The sequence below is a fragment of the Stegostoma tigrinum genome, chromosome 4 (assembly GCF_030684315.1).
Source record: "Stegostoma tigrinum isolate sSteTig4 chromosome 4, sSteTig4.hap1, whole genome shotgun sequence".
Lineage (NCBI taxonomy): Eukaryota > Metazoa > Chordata > Chondrichthyes > Orectolobiformes > Stegostomatidae > Stegostoma > Stegostoma tigrinum.
In genome coordinates, this window is record NC_081357.1 from 121399473 (window position 1) to 121426147 (window position 26675).

Consider the following 26675-nt stretch of genomic DNA (forward strand, 5'->3'; position numbering starts at 1 on the left):
ATTGGATAAGGGCAAACAAATGACATTCCTTCATTCATGCCTCAAGCAGAATTGCATGACAATAAGGAGCGCCACATCTATTCCAGATTGCCATCGTAACATCCATCTCTCTGAGCACTAATGCCTTCCCACCCTTTAATTCCAAAACCAGATTCTTCTAATCCCTGCCCCAGTAGTTGCCTCCCCATGCCTCAAAGCTCCTCTACCTCTCTTCCCATCACAAAAACTTTGTGCCAACTAATCTAACCCTAACCCTCATGGCCCTAAGATCAAAGACCAAAACTTATGGCAATTATCTACCATCTCGCAAGGCAAACTTCCAACCTTCCACCCATGGATTCCATCTATATATGCCACTGTCTCGAAAAGGCAGCCAAAATAATCAAAGACCTCTCCCTACCCCAGTTATAATCTCTTCCAACCTGATCCATCAGGTAGAAGATATAAAAGCTTAAACACATAGACTGACAGGTTCAAGAACAGCTTCTTTTCTGCTGTTATTAGACTTCTGAATGGACCTCTCAAATTTCATGTCGACCTTGCTTTTTTGTGCACCTTCACTGCAACTGTAACATTGTATAACTTGCTCTGTTCTATTACCTTCATGCTCTTTGTATGGTATGATCTGCCTGTACTGCAGGCAAAACAACACTTTTCGCTGTAACTAGGCTCATGTGACAATAATGGATCAAATTAAATCACATAAGGGGCCTCCCACCTATAGTGCCATTTTGTGTGTAATAAGACCAAGGTCCACTTGTCAGGGATTTCCAGATTCACCATGTGTGCACAGAGATAAAACGCATGCAGTTTCATCCCCATTAGAACTGACATTAGATCAGGAGAAAACTCTGTAAATTAAGAATGGATAAATTACTCCAATTGCCTTTATAATATATCGCATACCCTACATTTTGTTTTATTTGCACACCTTCACTGTTTCTGCAGACACAAAGATAAAATAATTAATACTTACAGAAGTGATGCAAAGGGTCATTTTCTCAAAAAATATTGGAAGGATTGATATATTTTTGAGTTATTTTTCTTTTGAGAGATGGACATGTATCATGTATACAGGTGTACAGGTGACGATGCCTGTTAGTTATTATAAAATAGATATTAAATGCCTGTCTCTTACAGAATACACAGTCAGGCAATATCATTTTTAGAAATAAAATGGCTGAGTTAAATTAGGCATTGTATTGTAGCAAGTATTCTACCGGATTGAATGCAAGATTTATAAGGAATTACTCAATGACAACATCTCTGTACGGTTTCTGTCATTTGTTATTTAAAATAAAATAAAATCATACATCTGTTCTTAGCACACGTATTTTGTTGTGCCAAGAATAGTAAATGATGTAAGTGGTCCATCATTTTAAATTACCAATATCAGCAAAAACAGGTGTATTAGCCTCAAAATGGAGTCCATATACGCAACGCTGATACTCTGACCCCTACCATTTTACCAGGGGCAGACAGAATGGGCAGCTGTTTCAGGCCATAGACACCATTTAATATCCAAATTAAGATCTTAATGGCACACATAGAAACATGATTGCCATGTTAGCATCAGTCTGGTTTAAGCAGATGCCCATGCACTCTGTATAGTATCAGGGACCTGAAACGTTAAGCCGTAACTCATTTTAGGAGGGCTAGTTGAGTCAACAATTCTACTACTTGGCCTCCCAAACATTAAAATGAGCTGCATCATGAGCTGAAGTTCATCGCCCAACACTTCCCTTCACAACAGCCTTCCCAAATACTTCTCCCCAGTCTGTCACAGTGTCCCCATTATTGTTTAAATTGTACCAATAGCTTGATGGAGATTTTTCACACGTTCTTTGCCAGATTTATTATGCTTCCTTCATCTTCTCCCTCTCTGCTGTAATCACTTTCAGCTCTCCTAGTGCTACCTTTTCCTATACATATACAATTGCTAGTCTCTCTTGCCTTGCACTTTCACCCCCTTTTGTCATGTAATAACTGTTATTTTCCACCCTTTCACAGAATTTCCTTTGATGGCCTCTCATATTGTGTTCTCTGCACTTGCTTGTAGCAGTTCATCTCTAACATCTGCCAGTTCTGATGAAATGTCGCAGACCTGAAGTGTTAGTTTTGTTTTTCTCTCTCTACAGACGTTTGCCTGTTCCATTGAGTGTCTCCATTGTTGTATACTTTGATTGAATGGACTGTTTCAGAATTTCAGCACCATCCTAACCACAGCTTTATCCTCTTACAGGGAATTAATCAAATGGGATGACTGGAATTCATGGCCATCAGATCTTAATTAATGAGAGCAACCCATCCTCTGTATCTCACAGATGCCAATACCTTAGGAAGCTGCACCTGAATGTGCAATGCTGAATTGAAGAGGTTTTTTTCAGTATGTGGATACCAGCAAGAGAGAAATTCACAGGGTTCTTCTCTTGATTATCTCAAGTAATTGCAGATCTATGGACTGAAGTGTGGGACTAGCCTGCAGCATTGTGTCATCACCTGGTGAGGAGACATGATTCAGTTTCTCTCTAATTAAGTTACAGGTTGGCCACAGCAAAGATACAATTATTTTTTTCGGCACCTTTTTGTTTGCCTGGATATTTTTTTAATTGCTTGAGACTTTGGCTCAACACGGTCATGCAACAATTGTATTTTTCCTTTTCTTCCCAAACTCACTTTGGTCTATGAAAGGTCCCAAGTGTTAAAATAAGATTGAAAGAAATTGAAAACTCAATCTTAACACCATCATAAGATTGGCATGTGCATGTCACTGCGTAATTACTCCTTAGCTTTCAGTTTCTCAAGAACCATGGTCTGAATTTTCGAGGCTTGGAATATTTTCAGACATCAGGACCAATTATTGATCTGTGCACTAGCTGTTAGTGCTACACTCTTTCTGGGTCATTTTCCTGAAGGCAAGTGATTGACAGGCAACTTCCACTTTCACCGTCCAAGTCGGAATGGAAAGCAAGATAAGGAGGCATGAACACCAGTAAGTGAGATAGAAGCATTCTGAGCAGCTGTGCTGTCAATATGCTGCCTGCTTTGCACAGACCTTTGGGTTTAGGAGGTGGGATATTATACTAAGATTGTACAGGGCATTAGTGAGGCTTTTTTTTTGGAGTACAATGTCCAGTTCTGGTGATCCTGCTGCAGTAAAGATATTATTAAACCAGAGAGAGTTCAGAAGAGATTTAGCAGAATGTTGCTGGGAATGGAGGGTTTGAGTTGTAAGGAAAGGTTGGAAAGGCTGGGAAATTTTTCACTGGAGCGTAGGAGGTTGAGGGGTGGCCTTATAGAGCTTTATAAAATCATGAGGAGTATAAATAAGTCGAATGGCATGTTTTCCTTATGGTGGGGGCTTTCAAAATAAGGGGACATATTTTTCAGGTGAGAGGAGAAAGAATTAAAAAAAGACAAGAGGGGCAATTTTCTGTCACAGAGAGTAGTTAGTGTGTGGAAAGAGCTTCCAGAGGGACCATTAGAGGTGGGTATCGTTACAGCATTTAATAGACTTTTTGCTTAGTACATAAATAATAATTTGGGGGATATGGGCCAAATTATTATTTATGTACTAAGCTAAATGGAACTGGTTTAGTTTGTGATTAAGGTCAGCATGGATTTGTTGGTCCAAACAGTCTGCTTCTGTGCTATATAACTATGATTCTTTGACTCTATTCTAATGGAAAGGCTTTGAAGGGAGCACAGAGCGAAATGGCTGCAAAGAAAGGGAACCGACAGCCATCAGTGTAGCCCTGAGCCCTGCCTGTGAAAATAGTGACCAAGGGCTGTCTTTGCAAGCGTAAGCCACTGACTGTGGGCGTTCTCAGCTTTGATGCTTTCTCCATTAAGTACTCAGACTGCAATATATTTATACGCTGCTATGACCTAACCCTTCTGCTTTGAGTAGACAAGTTTCTGACGCTGAGTGAGGCCTATGTAACTCTATTAAAATGACACTGCCTTTGATCTGGTTTAACAAACATTTTGGAAAGGCAAATCAAGGCAGGACTTATACACTTAATTGATAGGTCCTAAGAAGCATTGCCAAATAAAGAGACCTTGGAGCGCAGGTTCATAGTTCCCTGAAGGTGGAGTCACAAGTAAACAGGGTAGTGAAGAAGCTTGGTACGCTTGTCTTTATTGGACAGTGCATTGAGTTTAGGAGTTGGGGGATCATGTTGTGGCTATACAGGACATTGGTTAGGTTACTTTTGGAAAACTGTGTGTAATTCTGGTCTTCCCGCTATAGGAAGGATGTCATGAAATTTGAAAGAATTCGGAAAATATTTACAAGGATGTTGCCACGGTTGGAGGGTTTGAGCTGTAGGGGGAAGCTGAATAGGCTGGGGCTATTTTCCCTGGAGCGTCAAAGGGTGACCTTATAGAAGTTGATAAAATCACAAGGGGCACGGATAGGGTGAATTCCTAAGGCCTTTTCCAGGGGTGGGGGAGTCCAAAGCCAGTGGGCATAGGTTTAAGATGAGAGGGGCTAAATTTAAGAGGGGCCTGAGGGGCAACGTTTTCATATAGGGGCTCCTGCATGTATGGAATGAGCTGCCAGAGGAAGTGGTGGAGGCTGGTACAATTACCACATTTAAAAGTCATCTGGATGGGTACATGAATAGGGAGGGTTTAGAGGGATATGGGCCAAGTGCTGGCAAATGGGACTAGGTTAATTTAGGAGATCTGGTTGGCATGGACAAGTTGGACCAAAGGGTCTGTTTCCCTGCTGCACAGCTCTATGGCTCCATATGATTAAAATGCCTCCCTATCACTGCTGTCAGTGTCACCATCCCACACATAAGCTGTGTGCAAGAAAAGCAGAAAAAGGCAGGAACATGTTGGGTAACTGGCACAGCACATTTTTTGCTGAGTTTTTAAAATTCTTCTGCCTCTCAGACCTGGCAAAAGTCTGTCCAACCCTCTCCATTTCGGCTGGTAAAGGAATAGGCTGGTACTGGAATAGGCTGGTACTGGAATAGGCTGGTACAGGAATGGGCTGGTACTGGAAGAAACCAGACACAAACGGGAAAGTATTGTCCTGTAGCATTCCAAGATGGTCTCACCTATTATGATAATTTTAATCTGTATCACCCACCTCAGAAAATCAGAAAAGTTTAATTTTGATGTATCTTCTAGAAATGAATCATAAAAGGTTGATTTGCAAGTGTAAGCAGGTAATTAAGAATACAAGCGGAATATTGTTCCTCATTGCTAGAATTACAAAGTTTAAAAACAGGAAGGTTATGCTACAGCTGGATAGGGTGCTGGTGAGGCCACACTGAGAACACTGTGAACAGTTTTGGTCTCCTTGCCTGAGAAAGAATGTACTGGTGCTGGAGGGAGTGCAGAGGAGCTTTACCAGGTCGATTCTGGAATTACACTCTCCACAAGTCCTAGTGAGTGGCATAAACCCAGAAACATTAACTTTCCTGCTCCTTTGATGTTGCCTGGCCTGTTGTGTTCCTCCAGTTCTACACTGTATTGACTCTGATTATTCTGGAACTGAGAGATTTGGTTTCTGAGGAGATAATAAGTAGACTGGGACTGTACTCCCTGGAATTTAGGAGAATGTGGGGGCATCTTGTAGAAACATATAAAATTTTGAAGGAAATAGATAAGATTAAAGCAGGGAGGTTGTTTCCACTGACTGGCAAAACTAGAACTAGGGGGAATTGCCTCAAAATAAAGGGAAGCAGATTTAGGACTGAGTTGAAGATAAACTTCTTCACCCAAAGGCCTGTAAATCTGTGGAATTGCCTGCCCAGCAAAGCATTTGAGGAGACTTTGTTGAATGTTTTTAAGGCAAAGAAAGGTAGATTTTGAACAGTAAAGGAAGTAAATATTCTGGCGAGCGGGCATGTACGTGGACCTAAGTGCACAAAAAGATCAGCCATGATCTTATTGAAAGATGGGGTGGCTTTTGTTCTTTTGTTCTTGCATGTTGCCCTCCTGCGTAGCTTCGATAATGGCAGAACGTCTGGGTGACATGCAAGAAGTGTTGCACATAAAAATGAAATATCCTGAGATTAACAGGTCATAGGTAATAGGAAAAAAAATTGGATGAAGCAACCCAACCCAAATTCAATTAAGCCGACAAAAGGCTTCTTGTAGTGCAGTGGTAGGAGGCACAGTTGAGAGTCCCACCTGTTCCACAGTGTGTAGTCAGATCTCTAATTGCAAAATAATGATAGCAGGAATAAATGAAGAAGGTGATGCCCCTTTAAGTTGTGAAAGCAGGGACCTGGTAACTCAGAACATATTGCCTAGTGCTGCATACTCATTATTTTCGGTGCTGGCGCAAATAACCAAGATTTTCAGGCAAGGAAGTCGCACTTTAATTTCAGTAAATTTTGCAGACAAGTGAAATGATTTGAAGAATTCTGTGCAGTGTGTTTTGATAAAATTCTGACACATACCCTGAGCTCCCTCACTTGCACGCTTGTGTTGCTGGCATATGCCTGCAACCAAGTTCAGAAATTCACTATGTAGAATCTAGTTGTACATCCAGGTTTTGAAACAGATTTTGCAGCTTATTATCGCAGCCTTTGCTTCACAGCATAACGTCTACAAACTGTAACTGGAGATTCAGAAGCAGTACACCACTAGGTTGGAATATGGGACCTGCATTGGTAATGTAGTGGACAAGCAATCAAATGACTTGAAATAATAATTTAGAGATAATGACTTGAAATCCCACTATCACTGTTTCAGAGTTTGAATTTATTTTCATAAATCTGGTTTTCATAGAAACCCGTTTATCGCAATAATGATTTTTGGAGAAAGAAATCTGCCATCTTTACTCTTTGTTCTTTGCGAAGGTGACCAAACAGGTAGATGAGAGTAAACCGGTTGATGTGGTGTATATGGATTTCAGCAAGGCGTTCAATAAGGTTCCCCACAGTAGGCTATTGTACAAAATGCGGAGGAATGGGATTGTGGGAGATATAGCAGTTTGGATCGGAAATTGGCTTGCTGAAAGAAGACAGAGGGTGGTAGTTGATGGGAAATGTTCATCCTGGAGGCCAGTTATTAGTGGTGTACCGCAAGGGTCAGTGTTGGGTCCACTGCTGTTTGTCATTTTAATAAATGACCTGGAAGTTGGGCGTAGAAGGATGGGTTAGTAAATTTGCAGACGACACTAAGGTCGGTGGAGTTGTGGGTAGTGACGAAACATGCTGTAGGTTGCAGAGAGACATAGATAAGCTGCAGAGCTGGGCTGAGAGGTGGCAAATGAAGTTTAATGCAGACAAGTGTGAGGTGATGCACTTTGGTAGGAGTAACCGGAAGGCAAAGTACAGGTCTAATGGTAAGATTCTTCGTAGTGTAGATGAGCAGAGAGATCTCGGTGTCCATGTACACAGATCCTTGAAAGTTGCCACCCAGGTTGACAGGGCTGTTAAGAAGGAATACAGTGATTTAGCTTTTATTTATAGAGGGATCGAGTTCCGGAACCAAGAGGTTATGCTGCAGCTGTACAAAACTCTGGTGTGGCCACACTTGGAGTATTGCGTACAGTTCTGGTCACCGCATTATAAGAAGGATGTGGAAGCTTTGGAAAGGGTGCAGAGGAGATTTACTAGGATGTTGCCTGGTATGGAAGGAAGGTCTTACGAGGAAAGGCTGAGGGACTTGAGGCTGTTTTCATTAGAGAGAAGAAGGTTGAGAGGTGACTTAATTGAAACATATAAAATAATCAGAGGGTTAGATAGGGTGGATAGGGAGAGCCTTTTTCCTAGGATGGTGATGGCGAGCACGAGGGGGCATAGCTTTAAATTGAGGGGTGAAAGATATAGGACAGATGTCAGAGGTAGTTTCTTTACTCAGAGAGTAGTAAGGGAATGGAACGCTTTGCCTGCAATGGTAGTAGATTCGCCAACTTTAGGTACATTTAAGTGGACGTACATGGAATAGTGTAGGTTAGATGGGCTTGAGATCGGTCTGACAGGTCGGCACAACATCGAGGGCCGAAGGGCCTGTACTGTGCTGTAATGTTCTGTGTTCTATGTTCCACTCTATCCGTCCTATTTGTGACTCCAATTAAAATTAAGCGTGATTGACACTTAACTACCCTCTGCAGTGGCTTAACAATTTATTTATCTATGAAACCCACCACCAAATAGCCCAGCAGCTGTCAAAGAAGTGACCCCCTCGTATCTTCGCATGAAGAGTGAGTGCAAACCAAACCAATTGTAGCCACAACCAGAAAATGGATAGAAAAGTTTTGTCTTAAAATAAGTACAACACAATTTCATTGTAATCTCAAGTTACTGAAACAACATATGTTTTAATGTTTTTGAGTCATGTAATGAATGTCACATGGATACGTTTTTAGAAATATTGTTTGTAAATAGTCATGAAGTTGTTAACTTGTAATGTTTAGTGTGACAAGAGTTTAAAAATGTTCATTCTGTGGAATGAAGGTGGTAAGTTAATAATGTTCCAATGTTTTGTATGAGTTAATTACACACTTAAAAGTAATGATCTGAAAATTCCTTGAAGCTGCTCCAACTTAGCTATGATTACATTACAATAAGTCAGTGGAAACCTGCATAGTAAGGCCAATGGAATGGGCACTGCTTCAAAGGATTTCTGCAATGAATATTAAATAATCTATTGAAGAAAAAATTGGAACAGAGGAGTATGGTTTTGCAACCAATAATTGCACTATGCTCTGCAGTGTCTGAAATCTATAGCCCATATATTTCAGTAACACAGCCACGATTGTGATCAGGAAGATGTAAATTTTGGAGATGATATCCTGATATAATTGGAATATTTTTTCAGGGTAGTCAATTGAGACCATGAGGGGGAGGTGTGGAAAGGCTTTTGGTGCAATTGGAAGTGGATTTTCAAAGACTTTCCACGCCAGACTGAACCCTCTTACTGACCCTTTCACAAATGAGAAATTTAATAACTCAAGACTAGCTCCACATCAGAGGATGTGCATCCATAACAAAACATTATTCATCTCAATAATCTATTCGAGATGAGATATTTATTTGCTTTAAATTACCCTGTGTAGAAAATGCAGCCTGCTGAAACAGGCTTGATTGCTGAGATAACTTTAAGCTCAGCATATTAGCTTGATCCTCAGCAGGACAAGTGCAATAGACTGCACTGAGTCATAAATTGTTTTCCCTCAGTAACTATTTTTACACAGCAAACCATTTAATCTCGACAACTAAGAGGAGACAAATACACATCCTAAACTAAACATATCCTGGAAGCCAAGTGCATTACTATTAAAGAAAATCGAACAACTTTTGAAAGTAACGTTCTAAAATCACTGAGTGGTATGTTAGAATTTAGGAATTGTACTGTATCCTTTTAGTTACTTAATCATTTAAAATGAGGGAAAGTTGCTTTAAACTTATACTCATTGTATGAGCTTTAAAATTGCTTACAATATCAGAACATGAACAATAAACATTTTTATGTCAATTCTCTGATGCCAATTCAATGGAGTGTCACTCATTTTTCATTCAGCAAATCTTCACTTTAAAATATTGCTGTATAATACTGTTGTACAGGCCTGCAGTTGTCATCAATGTCATTATATCTTTTTCCGATAAACTTCCAATCACAGCTCGGAATATAGAACAGGATATATTCACGAATACCCAGTATTGACAATGATATTCTGACTTCTCACAGCTGATGCTGGAGTCAGAGATAACACAGTATGGAGTTGTAGGAACACAGCAGGTGAGGCAGCAGCAGAGGAGCAGGAAAGTTGATGTTTCGGATCAGGACCCTTCTTTAGAAAAAAGTAATTTTCACTTTTTCAAGACCCCAACAGCAACTGCTACTGAAAGCCTAAGAAAATAAAAATCCTGGTTCTGTGCGAGGAAGATTGACCACAGCCATTCAGGCTGCTTCTACTGTTCTAACTTAAAACAAAAATCCAAGGCTTCACAGAAATAATCAGAGATAATAGGAGCTGCAGATGCTGGAGAATCCGAGATAACAAGGTGTAGAGCTGGAGGAACACAACAGGCCAAGCAGGAAACGTCAGCTTTCCTGCTCCTAAGGTACTGCTTGGCCTGGTGTGTTCATCCAGCTCTACACCTTGTTATCTAAGGCTTCACAAGTCATTTGTCTTCTGTCTGCTTCTTCTGCTCTACTCAACAGGCAGTGATAATAGGGCTTAAGGAAATACCTGGGACATTAACCAATTACTTTTTATCAGTTTCATGGAAGAAGGTGCAAAAAGAATTCTCAAACTAATAGGGCAGCCCGGTGGCTCAGTGGTTAGCACTGCAGCCTCACAGCTCCAGGGAGCCGGGTTCAATTCCAGCCTCGGGCAACTGTCTGTGCGGAGTTTGCACATTCTCCCCATGTCCGTGTGGGTTTCCTCCCATAGTCCAAAGGTGTGCAGGCTAGGTGGATTGGCCATGCTAAATTGCCCGTAGTGTTCAGGAGTGTCTGGGTTATAGGGGGATGGACCTGGATGCGATGCTTCAAGGGTCAGTGTGGACTTGTTAGGCCAAAGGGTCTGTTTCCACACTGTAGGGAATCTCATCTAATGCTATTGATATTAGGAAATTTGTTGTTCTGGAGAAATGAATAGAATCAAAAGCCTTGGATCTATATTCTAATGCTTTGAGAGGGGTGACTCCAAAGATATTGGATGCATTAGTTTTCATGAATTTCCCAGTTACTGGAGTGGCCCCTGTGGCTTGGAAGATAGAAAATATCACTGCATTTGGAATGAAAGAAGAGAGAATATAAGGAACTATAGGCCAGTTTACTTAACAACTGTAGAAATGAAGATGCTAGAATCTATTATTAGGTAGACGAAGATTATAATATAATTGTCAATTTATTTCAGAAAAACAAAATTGTGTTTGATGAATCATGTTTTTTTTGAGGATACTATGGCTTTAAGAGGTATAATTTTTCATGGTTTCTTTTAGAGAGAGAGAGAGAGATTGGAGTACAGGTGCCAAGCAGTCTATGAGAAGACAAGCAACTTGTGAAGCCTTGGGTTTTTGCTTTAAGTTGGAACAATAGAAGCAGCCTGAATGGCTGTGGCCAAGCTCACTCGTGCAAAACCAGGATTTTTATTATCTTAGGCTTTCAGTAGCAGTTGCTGTTGGGGTCTTGAGGAGTGAAAACAATTTTCCTCCCTCTCTTGGTTACAGCCAAAAGCTGGAGGTCCTCTGCTTGCTATCGGAGTTGCATGTGTGACAAGAGATAACAAGAACAGCAGATACTGGATTCAAAGACAGTACAGTGTGGAGCTGGAGGTACACAGCAGGCCAGACAGCATCAGAGGAGCAGGAAAGTTGATGAAGAAGGGTCCCGGTATGAAACATTGACTTTCCTGCTCCTTTGATGCTGACTGGCCTGCTGTATTCCTCCAGCTCTACTCTGCATTACATGTGAAACAATCTATTTTCTCATTTTGCCTTTTCCAAGGTTGTGTTAATGGAATGTTGCTATATTGGAACAGTTAATTAGTAATAGTTATCTATTATTCCGTTATGTTTTCCAAGTGTTACTCCAATTTCTTCTTTCTTTTGTTGTATTTTAACCACAGTGGATGAAATAAAGTGTGTTTGGCTTTTAATCTGGTTGTTTGAACAATCAAATTGCACCTGGAATGTAACACCTTTACATTTAAAATAAGAAAAAGTTAGGGGCTTGGTTCTCTTCTGAATATTTTTAGGGGGTTTGGTCTGGTCCATAACAGATGTAATTAGCAAGATAGATAAAAAGAGGAGGAACAAATTACTGCAGATGTTGGTATCTGTACTGAAAACAACAAATGCTGGAGATCACAGTGGGTCAGATGGCATCCATGGAGAGAGAGAGCAAGCTGATGTTTCAATTCTAGATAATAAGAGCTAGTGGATCTGTCCACTTGGATTTTAGAAGCATTTAGTAAACTGCCAATCAAGAGATCATTAAATAAACCCGAGTTCATGGGATTGAGGTATACATTAACATGCATTATCTGACAGAAAACAGTGAATAAGAATAAGCAGGAGTTCATAGGTAAGGATCAGACCTTGGGTCTTAGCAACTAACAATCCTCATCAATAACTTAGATGACGTGATTATGTAATATATCCAAATGTATGACACTAGGGAAAGTAAGCTGTGGTAAAGGTGCATAAAGGCTGTAAAAGAATACAACAAAGGTAAATAAGTGAGTGCACAAGCTTGCAATAAATGCAATAGAATATGAAATTAGTCACTTTGGTTAAATAAAAAGGAAACTGAATATTTTTTAAATGCTGAGGGACTGTGAAATGTCAATTTTCAGAGGGGGAGGTTTGTCCTTGGACAGGAAGGTAACATGTAGCTAGCAATTCGTAAAAGAAATATATGTCAACTCATATTACAAAAGGGATTGGAATGAAATAGTACAGGAATCTGGTGAGTCCATACCTGAGGCATTGTGTTTAGTTTTGGCCTCCTTACCTAAGGAAGGACATAGAGGGAGTTCAACCAAGATTCAATAAAATGATGTCAGAGATAAGGGGATTGTCCTGTGAAGAAAGATTTAAGTAGAATAGTTCTCTAATCCTTAGAATTTAGAAGTTATGTCAGAGAAACATGTATAAAAAAGGAAATTGATAGGGCTGATGCTGAGTGGATGTTTCCCTTTAATTAGAGGTCACAGTCTCAGAAGTAGAAATCAGACACTGAGATGAAGAGGAATTTTTTTTGTTTATAAGTGTTGTGAATCTTTAAAAATATCCACTTCCAGCGAGCTGTGAATGCTTAGTCATTGAGTGAACTAAAACAGGTCTCAAAATGTTACAGATTGAACAGAAATTATGCCATGTTCAATGTTACGGAAAACTTTACTGAGGAGTTTTAGCAGTTTTACAGATTAAGAGTGAAATAACAAAGCAGTCTTACATAACAAAAGAGAGAACAGTCCATAATCCAGCCTGAAATTGGAAAAGTTCATGATGCAAAAGGAGGGAGCAATTCAACTAGTGAAGATCAGCTCTGTATTTTTTCCCCATATTGGATTCTCCTCTTAATTTCCCTTTTATCTTTGGAAGGCTATGTTCCACAGCCACCTTGGGGTGGGAAATACTGAGCAGTCTTTACACAGATAATGCATTCATTCTGGTCCTACAGAGAATCCTAACCTTGGTGTAAAAGGGCTGGGAAAGAATAAAGTGGAGTTCTGCTCTGTCACATGTATGCTGGTACATATCCCACCTAGTTGACTAATTCCCATTTGGGAAGGAAATTGCAATTCTTTCCTGGTCTGGACCCACAGCAATTGCTTGACACTTATCTATGCCCCCGGATGAGCAAAAAATGCTAGCCCAGCCAGCAATACCCTCATTCCATGGATGAATGAATGAAAACAGTAGTTATCCAAGAATTATATGCTCAACACGTTCAATAGAAGAAAGTTAGAATTATACAAGCTAGTACCTTTTGCTATCTCTCATTCTTTTTTCAGGTCATTTTACCTGACAACCCAAGTTTGCTGCTTATTTGGTCCTGACCAAATAGTCCATCTTTTTATACTCAGGGTCTATATACTGCACACTGATCTATATTCTGGGATCATCTATCTACAATAGCTAAATTTCTATACTTATAGATTGTCATAGGATTTTCAGAGATAACACTAACTCGGATATCATTATTTGTAAGATTATATCTGTTAACACTCATATTACAAATGGAAATCAAAAATGTAAATAAAGTCATAAAATACAATTGTCAACACAATACCATTTCAAACACTTTGGTGTGAATGTTAATGTGTATTTTGTAAGCAAAAACATGTTCAAGGAAAAATATTTCTGCAATACCATTGACATAATTGAGCCAGGGATTTTTCATTTCTCTTAAATCCTTCTGTATGTAAAAGACAAGCTTAAAGTCAGGAGAATTAAAATCCAGCCCGGGAACTAATGCCCATTTTGACCTCCCTCGTGCATCATCCCATACGATTGTGGAAAACATTAACATCAACTACTTAATCACTAACCCAGCATCTAGACTGCAATATTCTTAGGTCAGTTCAGAAGCTGATTAAAGCTCCTTTGGCTGCATTAATCTCAGAAGATCAACACTAATTATTATAAAGTGCAAATGAGTTCCCAGAGCAACCATCTTTAGAACCATTAATGTTAATTAGCTACGAAAGTAAGAACAAAATGTTCTGAAATTTTTTTACTAGGAACTCTTTCTTCCAATGATTATAATGTGCCCTGATATCAACCCAAATTAACCATATAATGAAGTCAGTACTGTTACACTTATTTTTGTAATGGGGTCAGCCAGGTGGACCTTATAGAATATGAGTTCCCTGATTGGGGCTGTTAATCTGGTCCAATCAGTGAGCCCCAGCTGACAGATATAAACAGGAGTGTCAAGGGTTCTGTTCACTCTGACAACTGGCTCTGAGGGAGCTGGATCAGTGTCAAGGACTCCCCACATGTAAGTGACAGGTGACAGGTGACAGGTGACAGGTGACAGGTGACAGGTGACAGGTGACTGGGTGACTAGGTGACTAGCTAACTAGCTACTGGCCTCTGAGGAGTTATTTCAGTTTTATTACCAAAAGAAAACTTTAATGAAAATTAAGTTTAAATCTGGAAAATATACTGCAGTCAAATAGGCAAAATGTACTGAGTGAGATTTTAATGTCATGTGAATACATCCATTTCCTGTCAGTTTTCAGTACATATTGGCTGACCCTTGTCCTTGAGAGTAAGTCAGTATATAATTGTGTTAACAGCTATGTAAATCTCACATGTAATTTCAAGCTCTGCTTACCAGTGTACAACCCCATTTGCAGAGTTAAACCTACTCCAGTTATAAACTCAGATGAAATGAGAATGACATCACTGTTGTATTGATATAACATTTAAAGAAATGCAGTGGGCTGGAGAAGTTTCACAGAAGAGTGATAAAGATCAAGAACATTGTGGAAGAGTTACAAAATTAGAGCTGTTTAACTGTCTTCTGTGCTGTTAAACCTCTTTGGTAACTCTTTGTGAACTTAATACTGGGAAGAGCAAAGACACCACTTCTATCCATACACAAACTATATATCTTTCTCAATAACTGCATTCCCCTGTCAGACGTTATTAGGATGAGCCAACTTTGGTAGCAGATTTATTCTTGAGCTAAAATTTAAAGCTAATAACCTTACAAATTCCATGACAAGTTATTCTCATCACTGAAGTGTTGAATTCCTGCTCTCCTACTTCTGAATCTTTATGGTTGAAACCCTGCCTTTGTCATTTCTAGTCTCAAATACTTTACTAGCTTCCAATACTATCCAAAGATCATGAATTTCCTAAATCTCTGGCATATGATTGTTGTCCTGCACTAACATTTTTATTTCTTCATATTGATTAACATTGAGACACAATCTCTCAATGCTTTGAATTCAAAAGCCTCTCTCTAGCTCCTAATTTAACCATTGCACCACTTTATCTCTATAATTTCTGCTCTGTAGTCATGACTGGTGACTAAGACTGAGACAGTCACTGGGGTTGCTCGTTGCATGTTTATTTCCAACTTACTATGTTTTCTTTTAGGTCAAAATCCTGGAACTCCCTTCTAAATAATACTATGAGCATTGTTCCAGCCTAAGAGTGGCTCAACAGGACCGATTACTACCTTCTCAAAAGCATTTGGGGATGAGAAACAAATGCTGGCCTAGTTAGAGATGCCCACATCTTATGAATGAATCATAAAACGTCTTCTCCAAGCAGTGAGAATGCAATGAAGGTGCACGGCTGCAGGAAGGCAGTAGGACAAAAAAAAGTACCACATCTAAGAAATAGCTTTGGTGTGGGATTTTGGGGTCTATTTTCAGTAATGGACACAATCTAGCACTGACCAGCTAATTATTTTTAAATGAAATCATGCACATTTTATCTACAAAAATAAAAAAACTCCTTTTCAATTTGTGGCATTATCTTTTAGGCCCCTCCTGAAATTTGTAATTTTCAGTCTTTCCATCTGGCTGAAGTAATTGTGTCATACTTTTGTAACTGCCTGCTCAAACTCTCTGTAGTGCTATTTGCAGAGCTTCTGAGAGAACACTCTTTGACTCTTGTTCCTCTCCTGCTTTGAGGCTTTGCTAGAGGTGCCCAGAAAGATAAAACACACTCCATTACCTTCAGTATTTACATAATTTTCTCCGGTAGGACCAAAGTGATACCAAAGTTGTGCTGTTGCACATTTTAAGCCAGCTGATGCAGGTTGCTCTAGGCAGTCTCAAAGAATGTTTTCAATGCCTTCTGTCAATCATCAGTTCCTCTCTGAAAGCATTCCCATGCTGTATTGCTAGATTCACATTGTTATTATTTGCAACTTCTGTATTCTGTTGCTACCTGCACTTCTACTGCCAAACTTTTGATTCACTTCCTGTATTTTTTGCAAACTTACTAACTAACGTCTCTGAGTTAGTAATATCTGAAATGAGTTATCCAGGGGCAGATTTGACTCAAATGCAGTGATAAGCCATCAATGTCACTTTCTCTCGACTCACTCTGGGAACAAAAAGTTCTAAAGTACAACTCAAGAAAATACCCTCACAGACAGGTAAGATATCCTTGCATCCATCTATGCAAGTGTAACCTTGGAGTCCCTGCAAGGAATTTCCTTAGGAAATTATATTTAAGCAAAATGTTTTATATGGAGAAGACAAATTTGCAAAGCTAATGCAATCAACGTGCTTTGATTATGTTGAAATTTGCGAATAGTATTTGTATGACCTTTATTAGCCAAAATGTTACGTTACGACCTCTTCTTTACTCTATTAATTAAATAAACACATCAATGCAATCTTTCAGGGGGAGAAGAGAGCAAGATAATAAAAGATGGATATTCTATGTTAATTTAATTGTTTATGAATTACTGATGAAAATTTTCCTCTTGGCTCCATCAAATGACTCGTGTTTGCTCCATTGATTAAACAGCTTCTTATCACTGGGTAAGTAACATGCTCATAGATGAGGACCTTGATTTTGCAGTCAGTGGCAAAGGAATGACACAGTTTCACTTCACTTAACAGCTGCCAACAAAGGTTTAGTGGGCTTTAGAATGTATTTTTGTTCCAATCCAGTTGCTGATCCAATCCAGTACCCTCTATCAGTGTCTCTACCTGAGGTAGTAATTCTCTTCAACCAATCAGATTTAAGGAACGTCTCTGAGAGCTGCTAATGGATATTTTGGCCTGGGTGGGTCAGTGGAATTGGGGACTAAGGGGAATTAAATGGAAAGAGATACAAGTATATCAGAAAGTTGACCAAAATCCACTGATTTGGGGATTCAGATCAGATGAAACAAATAGACTGGTTTAACTGTATCTAGCCTAAATTTCCTCAGCCTCAGGAAACCTGGCAGTTGGTGAGACAAAAGTAAACTCAGGAAAGGCAGTGTCTTCACAGCACTTCTTGTGCTACAGCAATGGTTATTACTTTTACCTCAAACAAAAGAGCCTTCCAATAATCGAGAATTTGAAATCCAAACATGTTTATTTCCTAAATTGAAAGAAACTGTAGCTTATACAGTGATATGGAGAGTTGGGGGTGGGGATTTTAACATTCTGATAGTGTGTGGGTAAATCCTTATGCCTGGGCTTTCCCATATTCTGTAGAGTTTGACAGGTATCTCTCCCAAAATAAGCTGAATGACAAGCTTGGCTCCCAGTTGGATGGTAAATATATGGGGAGTGCCAGAGGATGAGCTCAACACTTCTTGTGGGCCAGCAAGAACACTTTACTGCAATCTAATTCCAACTTTTCTCTACCACATTGGCCATAGACTGGAGGCTATTCTGGGATTTGAAGAACCTTTGGACTGGAAACCCCTGGGATCTGACTCTCCCAACTCAGGGATTTGAGTTCACCCTGGACCCAATCATGAATGGGACACCATCTGAGGTTAGGGGTCAGTTCCATGAATAGGATTGCCAGCAACACACCCTCCCTAAACCCCTACACTTCCCAATCACCACAATAACCAAGCATGGCAACCTCTAGTCACTCAGAACATCTGAATGTGATCATACAGTCCACAACCTTCAATTTTAGAATAGGTCATCAAGGTGAGCTTGTCTTCTGGCACTCTCCACATACTTACCATCTAACTGGGAGCCAAGCTTGTCATTCAGCTTATTTTGGGAGAGATACCTGTCAAACTCTACAGCATATGAGGAAGCCCAGGCATAAGGATTTACCCACACACTATCAGAATGTTAAAATCCCCACCCCCAACTCTCCACATCACTGTATAAGCTACGGTTTCTTTCAATTTAGGAACTAAACATGCATGGGTTTCAAGTTCTCGATTATTGCAGGGCTCTTTTGTTTGAGGTAAAAATAATAACCATTTTTGTAGTATTGATAAATGTGATCATTGCAAACCAAGCTTTTAATTGACCTGTACCAGTGGCATAACTACTTTGATGGGTATGTGTGCATAATTAGTGCTCTTGGAATGTCAATGAGATGGATAGGATTAGTTTTTGTACATCTCATGAAAGCTTTCCAATTCCTGCATTAACATTTTTTTACTACAACAGCTGTGCCTTTATGTTTCATTAACCAGTACTTTTTGTACAGCTTTCAGTATTTTCTTTTGAAGTTTTAAGAAAAAAACCCTTTCAATATTTATCTTTAAGGGTTTGGTTAGTTCAGTTGCCTGGATTGTGATGCAGGCTCAATTCCCACATCAGCTGAAGTTACTATGAAGATGTCTGTTTCTCAGCTTTGTCCCTCACTCAAGCTGTGCTAACCCTCAGGTTAAACCACAATCTCTCCATCAAGAGACCAATCTATGGCCCAGTAGGGCTATGGCATCTTTACCTTTTTTCAATTTTCTTTAATCACAATGATAGGAATTGAACAGGTTCTTTGTTTGTTTTTAAATAGATTCAAATGCAATCTGAAAATTCTCCTGATTAATTAAATACTTAAATTTCCAAGACGTAATGAAATTATATTATTTTCATAACATATCTAAACACTTCATAATGACATTTCATGCACCTGGTAATCTTGCAACAAATCTACTTCACAATGTGGTAGTCAGTTTTTCTTATGTTCTCTAAGCGGATAAAGTACTCACTATGGCATTAAGTGCATGCCACATTGAATTTTAAATATGTTATGACTAAGGCAAAGGACTGCTTTCATGAGCTACCTGTCAGTCCTGTAAAGCTGACAGCACAGGCTCTCAAACTGCTACCCTGCACTTTTTCAGTACTTGATCTCAAATTCTGTCATAGGACGTTCCTGAGAAAACCTACAGGAAAAATAAATGACACCCCATAGTATTAACACACATATTGCACATGCTAAAATTCATTCTTTCTATTTTTGGCAGAGGAACAGCACAGTAATTTCAAGGACAAAAATTAGATTTCATTATGAGAGATACCCACTTTCAAAGAAAATTGTTAAAGCTTTGTGTTAAGCTTTCCAAGAGTTTCGTATATTTTAGTATAAACTGCTGAAAGAGCTGATGAAATGTTTAAATGTATTTCCATGGCTTTTTAAATTTTTCCTTATGAAAGCATATTTATTTTATACTGTTCCATAGACCAGAGTCACAGTAATAGCAGAACAACACAGATTTGTTTGTAATCCATGTTTCACGTTCAAATCTATAACAGCATCAATAGGAACTATTGGAAGCTTTGGTAGAAAGGTATGCTTTTGGAGTCAATAGTATTGCTCAAAAATATTATCAAGTTAAGATTGTTGAAAAGTTAAAATTACTTTTGCACTTTCTGGTAACATTCAAATGTTACCTGAGAAACTTCTATAATTAATTATCATTGAAGTTAGGTGCCAAATTTTAGTAGCATAACAAATCATTTTAGAAAGTTCATAAATGACTACTAAAACAGATGGCAACATTTGCCAGAAAATAGTTAAAATAAACCACATACAGTATGAACGAATTGAATCCTCATTGCTCACGAGTCTCGGAAGCATGTGAAGGAATTGATTATAAACAGAAGCTCAAACCTACTGGCATTATTTGTCTCCACAGTCAATGTAGAACTCAAATGGATTATCCTCTGAATTTGTGGAGTGCCAACTGAAGCAATGATTCCAACTGAAGCATATTTCTCTATTTATAACATATACAGTTCTTGACGTAACTCTAAATTTGATAACTCCTCCCTTTTAAAAGTACAAGTGCTAAATATGGATTTTTCTAAACATGGAAAAGTTACATCAGGTTAGTGCATTTCTTGTGGTTTGAGCTGCTTTGCCTTCTTTGGCATTGGCCTCCACCTCATGCAGACAGTTGCAAAGCCAAATGTAAGACACAGCTTCCAAAGCAAATTCTGATTGTTTTATAAATAAATATGTTTTCATTCAACATTACATGAAACTAAAGTTGCAAAAATGTATTTAACTGAAATCACAGATCATGAGATAGATATTAACATTTTCAAACAACACATTTTTCTTCTGGCTTCTATGTGTAGGATCTACAGTTTGTTTGTTTCTTACCAGTGAAAACATCTGTAATGACTTTCTGACAAATTGTTTCATATTGGGAAAATAATTTCAACATAAATAACTGAGGTGATGTGTTTTGGTGCAAAGAATCTGGAAAGCGCATATTTCTTGGGAAGGGAGGTCAAAATGAGGGAGGTGTGCTATGGGCTTAAGGGGTACAGATTCTACCAAGAATAGTCGAAGTAGACATATAGCTTATTAAGACCATAAATAATGCAAATAAATATCTCTGAATCATTTATGGAGGAATGGAATTGAAAGGCAAAGAAATTGTCTTCTCTAACAGATAAAATTATTATCTTTTATTCAATTATTAGACCATTCTGGCACCATTTCTTGAACTACGGAGGCACTGGAGAAGGTAGCAAAAAGACTTACATGTTTGGTATCAGAACTGAGAGACTTATCGCTCAAGAAAAATTGAAGAGGTTTTCTTTAAGAAATTAACAAAGGAGTTGGAAATTTACAGCATTCTGACAATCTCTAATAATGATGGGATCTTCTTATTTCCAGAATCTTTAGAGTGAGAGTCAGAGATGTACAGCTCAGAAACAGTCCTTTGCCCAACAGGTCCATGCCAAACAGATATCCTCAATTAATCTAGTCCTTTTTGCCAATATTTAGCCCATATCCCTCTAAACCCTTTCTATTCAAGTACCCATCCAGATGCCTTTTAAATGTTGTAATTGTAGCAGCCTCCACCACTTCCTCTAGCAGCTCATTCCATATACACACCACTCGGTGTGTTAACAAGGTGCAGAGCTGGATGAACACAGCAGGCCAAGCAGCATCAGAGGAGCAGGAAGGCTGACGTTTCAGGCATAGACCCTTCTTCATTTTCTGAAGAAGGGTCTAGGCCCGAAATGTCAACCTTCCTGCTCCTCTGATGCTGCTTGGCCTGCTGTGTTCATTCTGCTCTACACCTTGTTATCTCAGATTCCCCAGCATCTGCAGCTCGTGCTCCCTCTGAGTGTTGTCAGCTGCGGCAGTGGCAGTGCACAGAGTAGAGATTCTTAGCTGTGGGGTGTGCCGAATGCATGGACTCTTGACAGGGTTGTTGGTGCTGCTGCTGCTGAAGCAGGGACTCCTTGAGGCCTCAGAGACTTTGCAGAGACCTTGGAGCTGTTTCTGAAAACTCATTTTGTACAGTGAATGAACTCCATGTAATTTCTTTTCATTCTTTTTGTAACTCAAAATGGCTCCAGACTGTGGTGACAAAACACTTCTCATTATCTCTGGATAAATGTGACAAAAAAATAAATAAAACCCATCTGTGTGAAATCACTGTAAAGCATACCAGGAGGAGTGCATAGTAGGAAAAGTGAGAAATAAGTGAAAATCACTGTGAAGTAGACCAGAATGAGGACACAGCAGATCAAGATCATTTGTGAAGTAGAATCAGAAGAGTGTGATGCAGGTAAAAATGACCAACAAGCAGACCAGGAGGACTGTATAGCAGGTTCAAATGACAGTGAAGCAGATTCTGAAGACTGTGCAGCAAGGTGGAATCACGGCGAGGCAGACCAGAACAATTGTGAAGCAGGTTGAGAAAATTGCACGGCAGGTTGGAATCACTGTAAAACAGACCAAGAGGACTGTCATAGGTTTGGAATCACTGTGAAGAAGACTGGGAGGACATTTTGGGATCACTGTGAAGCAGACCGGGAGGTCAGTGCAGCAAGTTCGATCCGGAAATTTAAAGGAAATAAAAACTCAAACTATGACATTTTGTGAAGCACACTAGTTCATTTGCTGGTAAGTATTGTTGTGTTGTTGACACTTCTAAATATAATCATCTAAGGAGCTCGGATTTTAAACATTTAAATTATTTTTGATAATTAAGGTTAAGTAAAATATTTTGCTTAACCTCTCTACATTAAGTGACAACAGGAGATGTGATTAAATAAGTTTTTAGCTGGTGAGTTGGCCTTTTATGTAGTAAGTTTTAACATTTAATTGATAGATAAATATCAGCGCTGCTGACACCCCTGGTGTGCATGTCCTGTTTATTTTGCATGTACTCTGTCCTGGATAACCATACCTGTAGGAGATGTCGTCAGCTGCAGCAGTCAAGCTCCAGGTTTCAGAGCTTGAGCAGTAACTGCTGTTATTGTAATTCATTGGTGTGGGAGGTTGAGAACTTCACAGATACCAAATTTATGGATGTGATCATCCCGCAGCTTAAGTGTCTGCAGAAAGAGACGGATTTGGTGACTGCCAGGCAGTCAAGAAGAAATAGGAAGCTAGTGCTGGAGTCCCCTGAATGCATCCCATGCTTCAGCCAGCATTTGGTCCTGAAAATTGAGGAAAGTAATGATCCATTTCAGGATCCCACCAAATTTAAACCCATTGCTGGGGAGGTTTTGAGCGGCGTACAGAAGGCTGGAGAGCGATAGCAACAGAAGATTCAATAATTATGGGAACACTTGTTTGTTTCTATTGTCACCAATATAAATTCAGATTGATACATTGCCCCGTCCAAAGTCCTTAGTGGCAGCAAAGCATATTGAGGGTAAAGGTGTAGTAGTAATGGTCCATATTGGTTCCCATGTTACAGTTAGAAAGAGAGACATGGTCCATGGTGAGAGTTTTAACAAGTAGGCAACAAATCAACCAGCAGGACTGCATGCAAATGAGTAAAGAGATAGAAAGCCAGAACAGAAGTGTGTGCGGTGTTGCTATTGGTCTGGAGAAACCATAAATCACAATCACCAAACTGATTAACTGAGCCCCTGATGAAGAAAGTACCAATAAGATGACACTTTATATAATTTTTGTTCTCACATGAATATGAAAAAATGTAGCTTATGCATGAATTGGCAGACAGATTATGAATTAAATACAGAAAGGTAGATTACACTTTAAATCATGAACAATACAAAGTTGCTTCTTATGCAGCACAAGCATTCTCCTTCAAAATGCATGACACTACTGGGCCAGATTTTCCAGGGAGCAGCAGACTCACTCCAGCCTTTCCACGTTATGAAAGAAGGGGCTTCGGTATTTCTGAAAGGAGATTCCACTCTGGGCACCCTCAAGAATAGTGTCAGGGAGAGACAAACCACACCTCCATTTCATTGCAGTCTGCTGTCATAGTCTGAAATATGAAGGCCCTGACAGCCACTCTGATAATTGCTGTCAAATATTTAGCACATAAAATAATTGTGCCAGGACTTAAAACTTAAATACAGACATTTAAATGGTAAAACTGTGGTTAAAATCAGGAATGGTGCAGATTGGGGATCTGTAGTGTGATCATACATGGAGTCAGTGAATCTGACTGAGGAATTAAATGCATACTTTGCATTTCTACCAAGAAAGAAAATAAGGCATCCGTGGATCGCTCATCACCCACAGGGTTTCTACTCCAACAACACAGAACAGCTGTGCAATAACAAGAAGATTTTGATGCAAATGTCACAGAGTTCCCCAACATCTGTCGAGTTGCTTTGGTCCTGCACCAGTTATTCCCAAAATCTTTGTGCCACAAAATAGCTGGCTGTTTGGAGACAAGGGATAGCAACTTCAAATCTGTGCTGACAACATCACTCAGTAATCCATGGAATTAGGGCAGGAGCTAACTATCTGATGTGGTAAAACATCATCGGAATGTTGAAAATGTGCATTAGAGACATGGACAGATCTGGAGATGGCCTTCAGAATGCACCAACCAGAATGGGTGCAATGTATTGCATTCCATGCAGCATTGCACAGCAATGAGATTTGAAACCACGGGATACACAAGAACTGGAATATAAAGCCTCCTTGGTTTCGAAGGAGATTGTGGGTGTGGAAAGAGGAGGAGATGAAAGATGGTAACTGCACTGTCTCACCAGTGAGACAGAATACACAGTGGTACTGCTATCAACCAAACCTCCTTTTCACACACAGCCTATTGGTCACCATTAATTCGTGTCTTCCCACATCATTATTTTCCACAATTTGTCAGCGCCAGCTCACATACAGTCTCTATTACTGCTCAAGAAGTGTTCTCCCAGTGACAGTACCTGTGGTACCACATCAACACCTGGCTCAGCAGAGCTTAGAGGCTCCTGTATTCTCCAACATAAACCTCCTCTGCTGTCCATGAATCCACCATCTGGTCTTGTTCATTAATGAAGTGTGAAAGCCTATATGAGAACCCAGCTGCCTCTGTAATATCCCCTTCCGAAGTGTGAATATTTGAGCTGACGAGTGATTTGCAAAACACAGTGACTGTGCACCCTGAGTGATCATCATTGTCATTATCCTGGACAACCTTAACCAGCTTCTGATGCACTTGTGAAGGCCCTGTGAGAGCTAAAAGATCATGAATCCAGGTAAGAATACTTGAAATAATCCTGATACACAGGGTCATCATTCAGTTGTTGCTGATGGCAAGTAATTATCGCAGTGTGCAGCATGTCATATGAGTGCCCGATACTTAATGTTGTTACATGTTCACTGGGAGGACTCCAACAGCAACAGGCAAGCAAGACAAGACTCTACCAATCTTCTGTGCTTCTCGCTTTGCAGTTAATTGAACGGTCAGTTGAGGTCAATCTTTAGAAGTCTCCTTCACTCTGGTGTTCGGTGAATGCATTTCCTGCAAGTAGGGAAAGCAGAAATCTATGAGTGAGAGTTTGGGAGGTATTGAACAGATGGAGAGGGTTTATTGATGGTGGATGTAATATTGCATGAAGTTGAGGCTGTGTATTTCCACACCCACAATCTCCTTCGAAACCAAGGAGGCTTTATAATCCAGTTTTTGTGTATCCCGTGGTTTCAAATCTCATTGCTGTGCAATGCTGCATGGAATGCAATACATTGCACCCATTCTGGTTGGTGCATTCTGAAGGCCATCTCCAGATCTGTCCATGTCTCTAATGCACATTTTCAACATTCTGATGATGTTTTACCACATCAGGTATTTATCTCCTGCCCTAATTCCATGGATTACTGAGTGATGTTGTCAGCACAGATTTGGAGTTGCTATCCCTTGTCTCCAAACAGCCAGCTATTTTGTGGTATGAACAGGTAAGAATATGAGGAGTTGCATTGACTGACAGAGGTTAAGTGCACCCATCAGCTTCTTTGTTGTGAGAAGTGATGCCCTGAAGCAGGCTTGAAAAGGCAGAGGGAAAATGTAGGGCTAATGCACATTAGGATGTTGGGCAAAATGCCTTGGTCTCACTTTCCCACTCTGCATAGGCTACAAAACATTCGATCCAGGAATATAGCTTCGTACTCCCACTGCTAACTTCTGGGCAACCGTCGACCGTGTCTTCTTTGTGATAGCAGCAAACTTCATCCTCCCATTGCTCGGAAACAGGTACATGCATCCAGTTCCTGAAATCCCCAACAGCACAATCAGCGAGGGGTCTGCAAAACGAACTGCAACCCTCTGTCCATCTCAACCCCTGATTGCCTCGTCCTCCCAATTCAGATGGGCTTGTCAACCAGTGTTGTCTGAAGTGTCCTTTTAAATCTCACAATGGAAACCACATTGTGCAGGTCATCATCACTTCCTGTTCATACTCGCTGTGAGGGAACACCAAGGGTAAAAATTGAGCTGGCTCCGTTAAAAAGCTTAACTTACTTTCAGACCTGCCAGCTCCAGTCTGCTCTCAGCTTGAATCCAAATTAAAATCCAGTCCTGGCCGCAGCGTGGTTTAGATGAAGAAATCTAATTTGCAGTTCTTGCAGAATTAGGTGAAGAAGTGGGGTGGCCAGCAGTAAAGGATAACATTTGGCGAGATGAATCTCACATGAAAGTTTGTTTTGAGAAATATAAAGAGATAGCAATTGTTGCCTCATGTAATAAAATGATTACAAAACCAAGCACACTGTTATTGAATTCAATATATGAGGAAACAGTGGTTACATAACACACAGGTAGCAACCCTGCCTGTGAATTAACTGTTTCTGGTTCAAAATCCCACTCCTGAAGTTGACTTGAGGTTGATTCAGAATGCAGCTAAAGAGGTCGTGTATCAAGCTGGCACTCTTCTGAACACACAATGACAAATAGTAAAAGAGGGAGAGGTGCTTGGTGAGCCAACTGATGGAAGGAAATTGGAATCTCTACGATCACAATCAGTAGCTCCAGATACACATTAAAAAGTAAACATAGAGTAACAAGGACTCCTGAGGGTAAAGGGGATATATTTTGGCTGAGTTTGCCGAACGGCTCGTGGGATCAGATTG

At 39.8% G+C, this 26675-nt stretch overlaps 1 long non-coding RNA gene across 3 annotated transcripts in view; it reads right to left on the reverse strand.

Annotated features, from left to right (window-relative positions):
* The window catches only part of LOC125452938 (uncharacterized), a 123080-nt gene extending 103021 nt beyond the window's left edge, over positions 1–20059 (reverse strand). For all 3 annotated transcript variants that reach the window (XR_007247635.2, XR_007247634.2, XR_009445710.1), the window contains exon 1: positions 19990–20059. This is a non-coding gene — a long non-coding RNA (uncharacterized LOC125452938). The remainder of the gene's footprint in view (positions 1–19989) is intronic.
* Positions 20060–26675: the final 6616 nt, after the last annotated feature.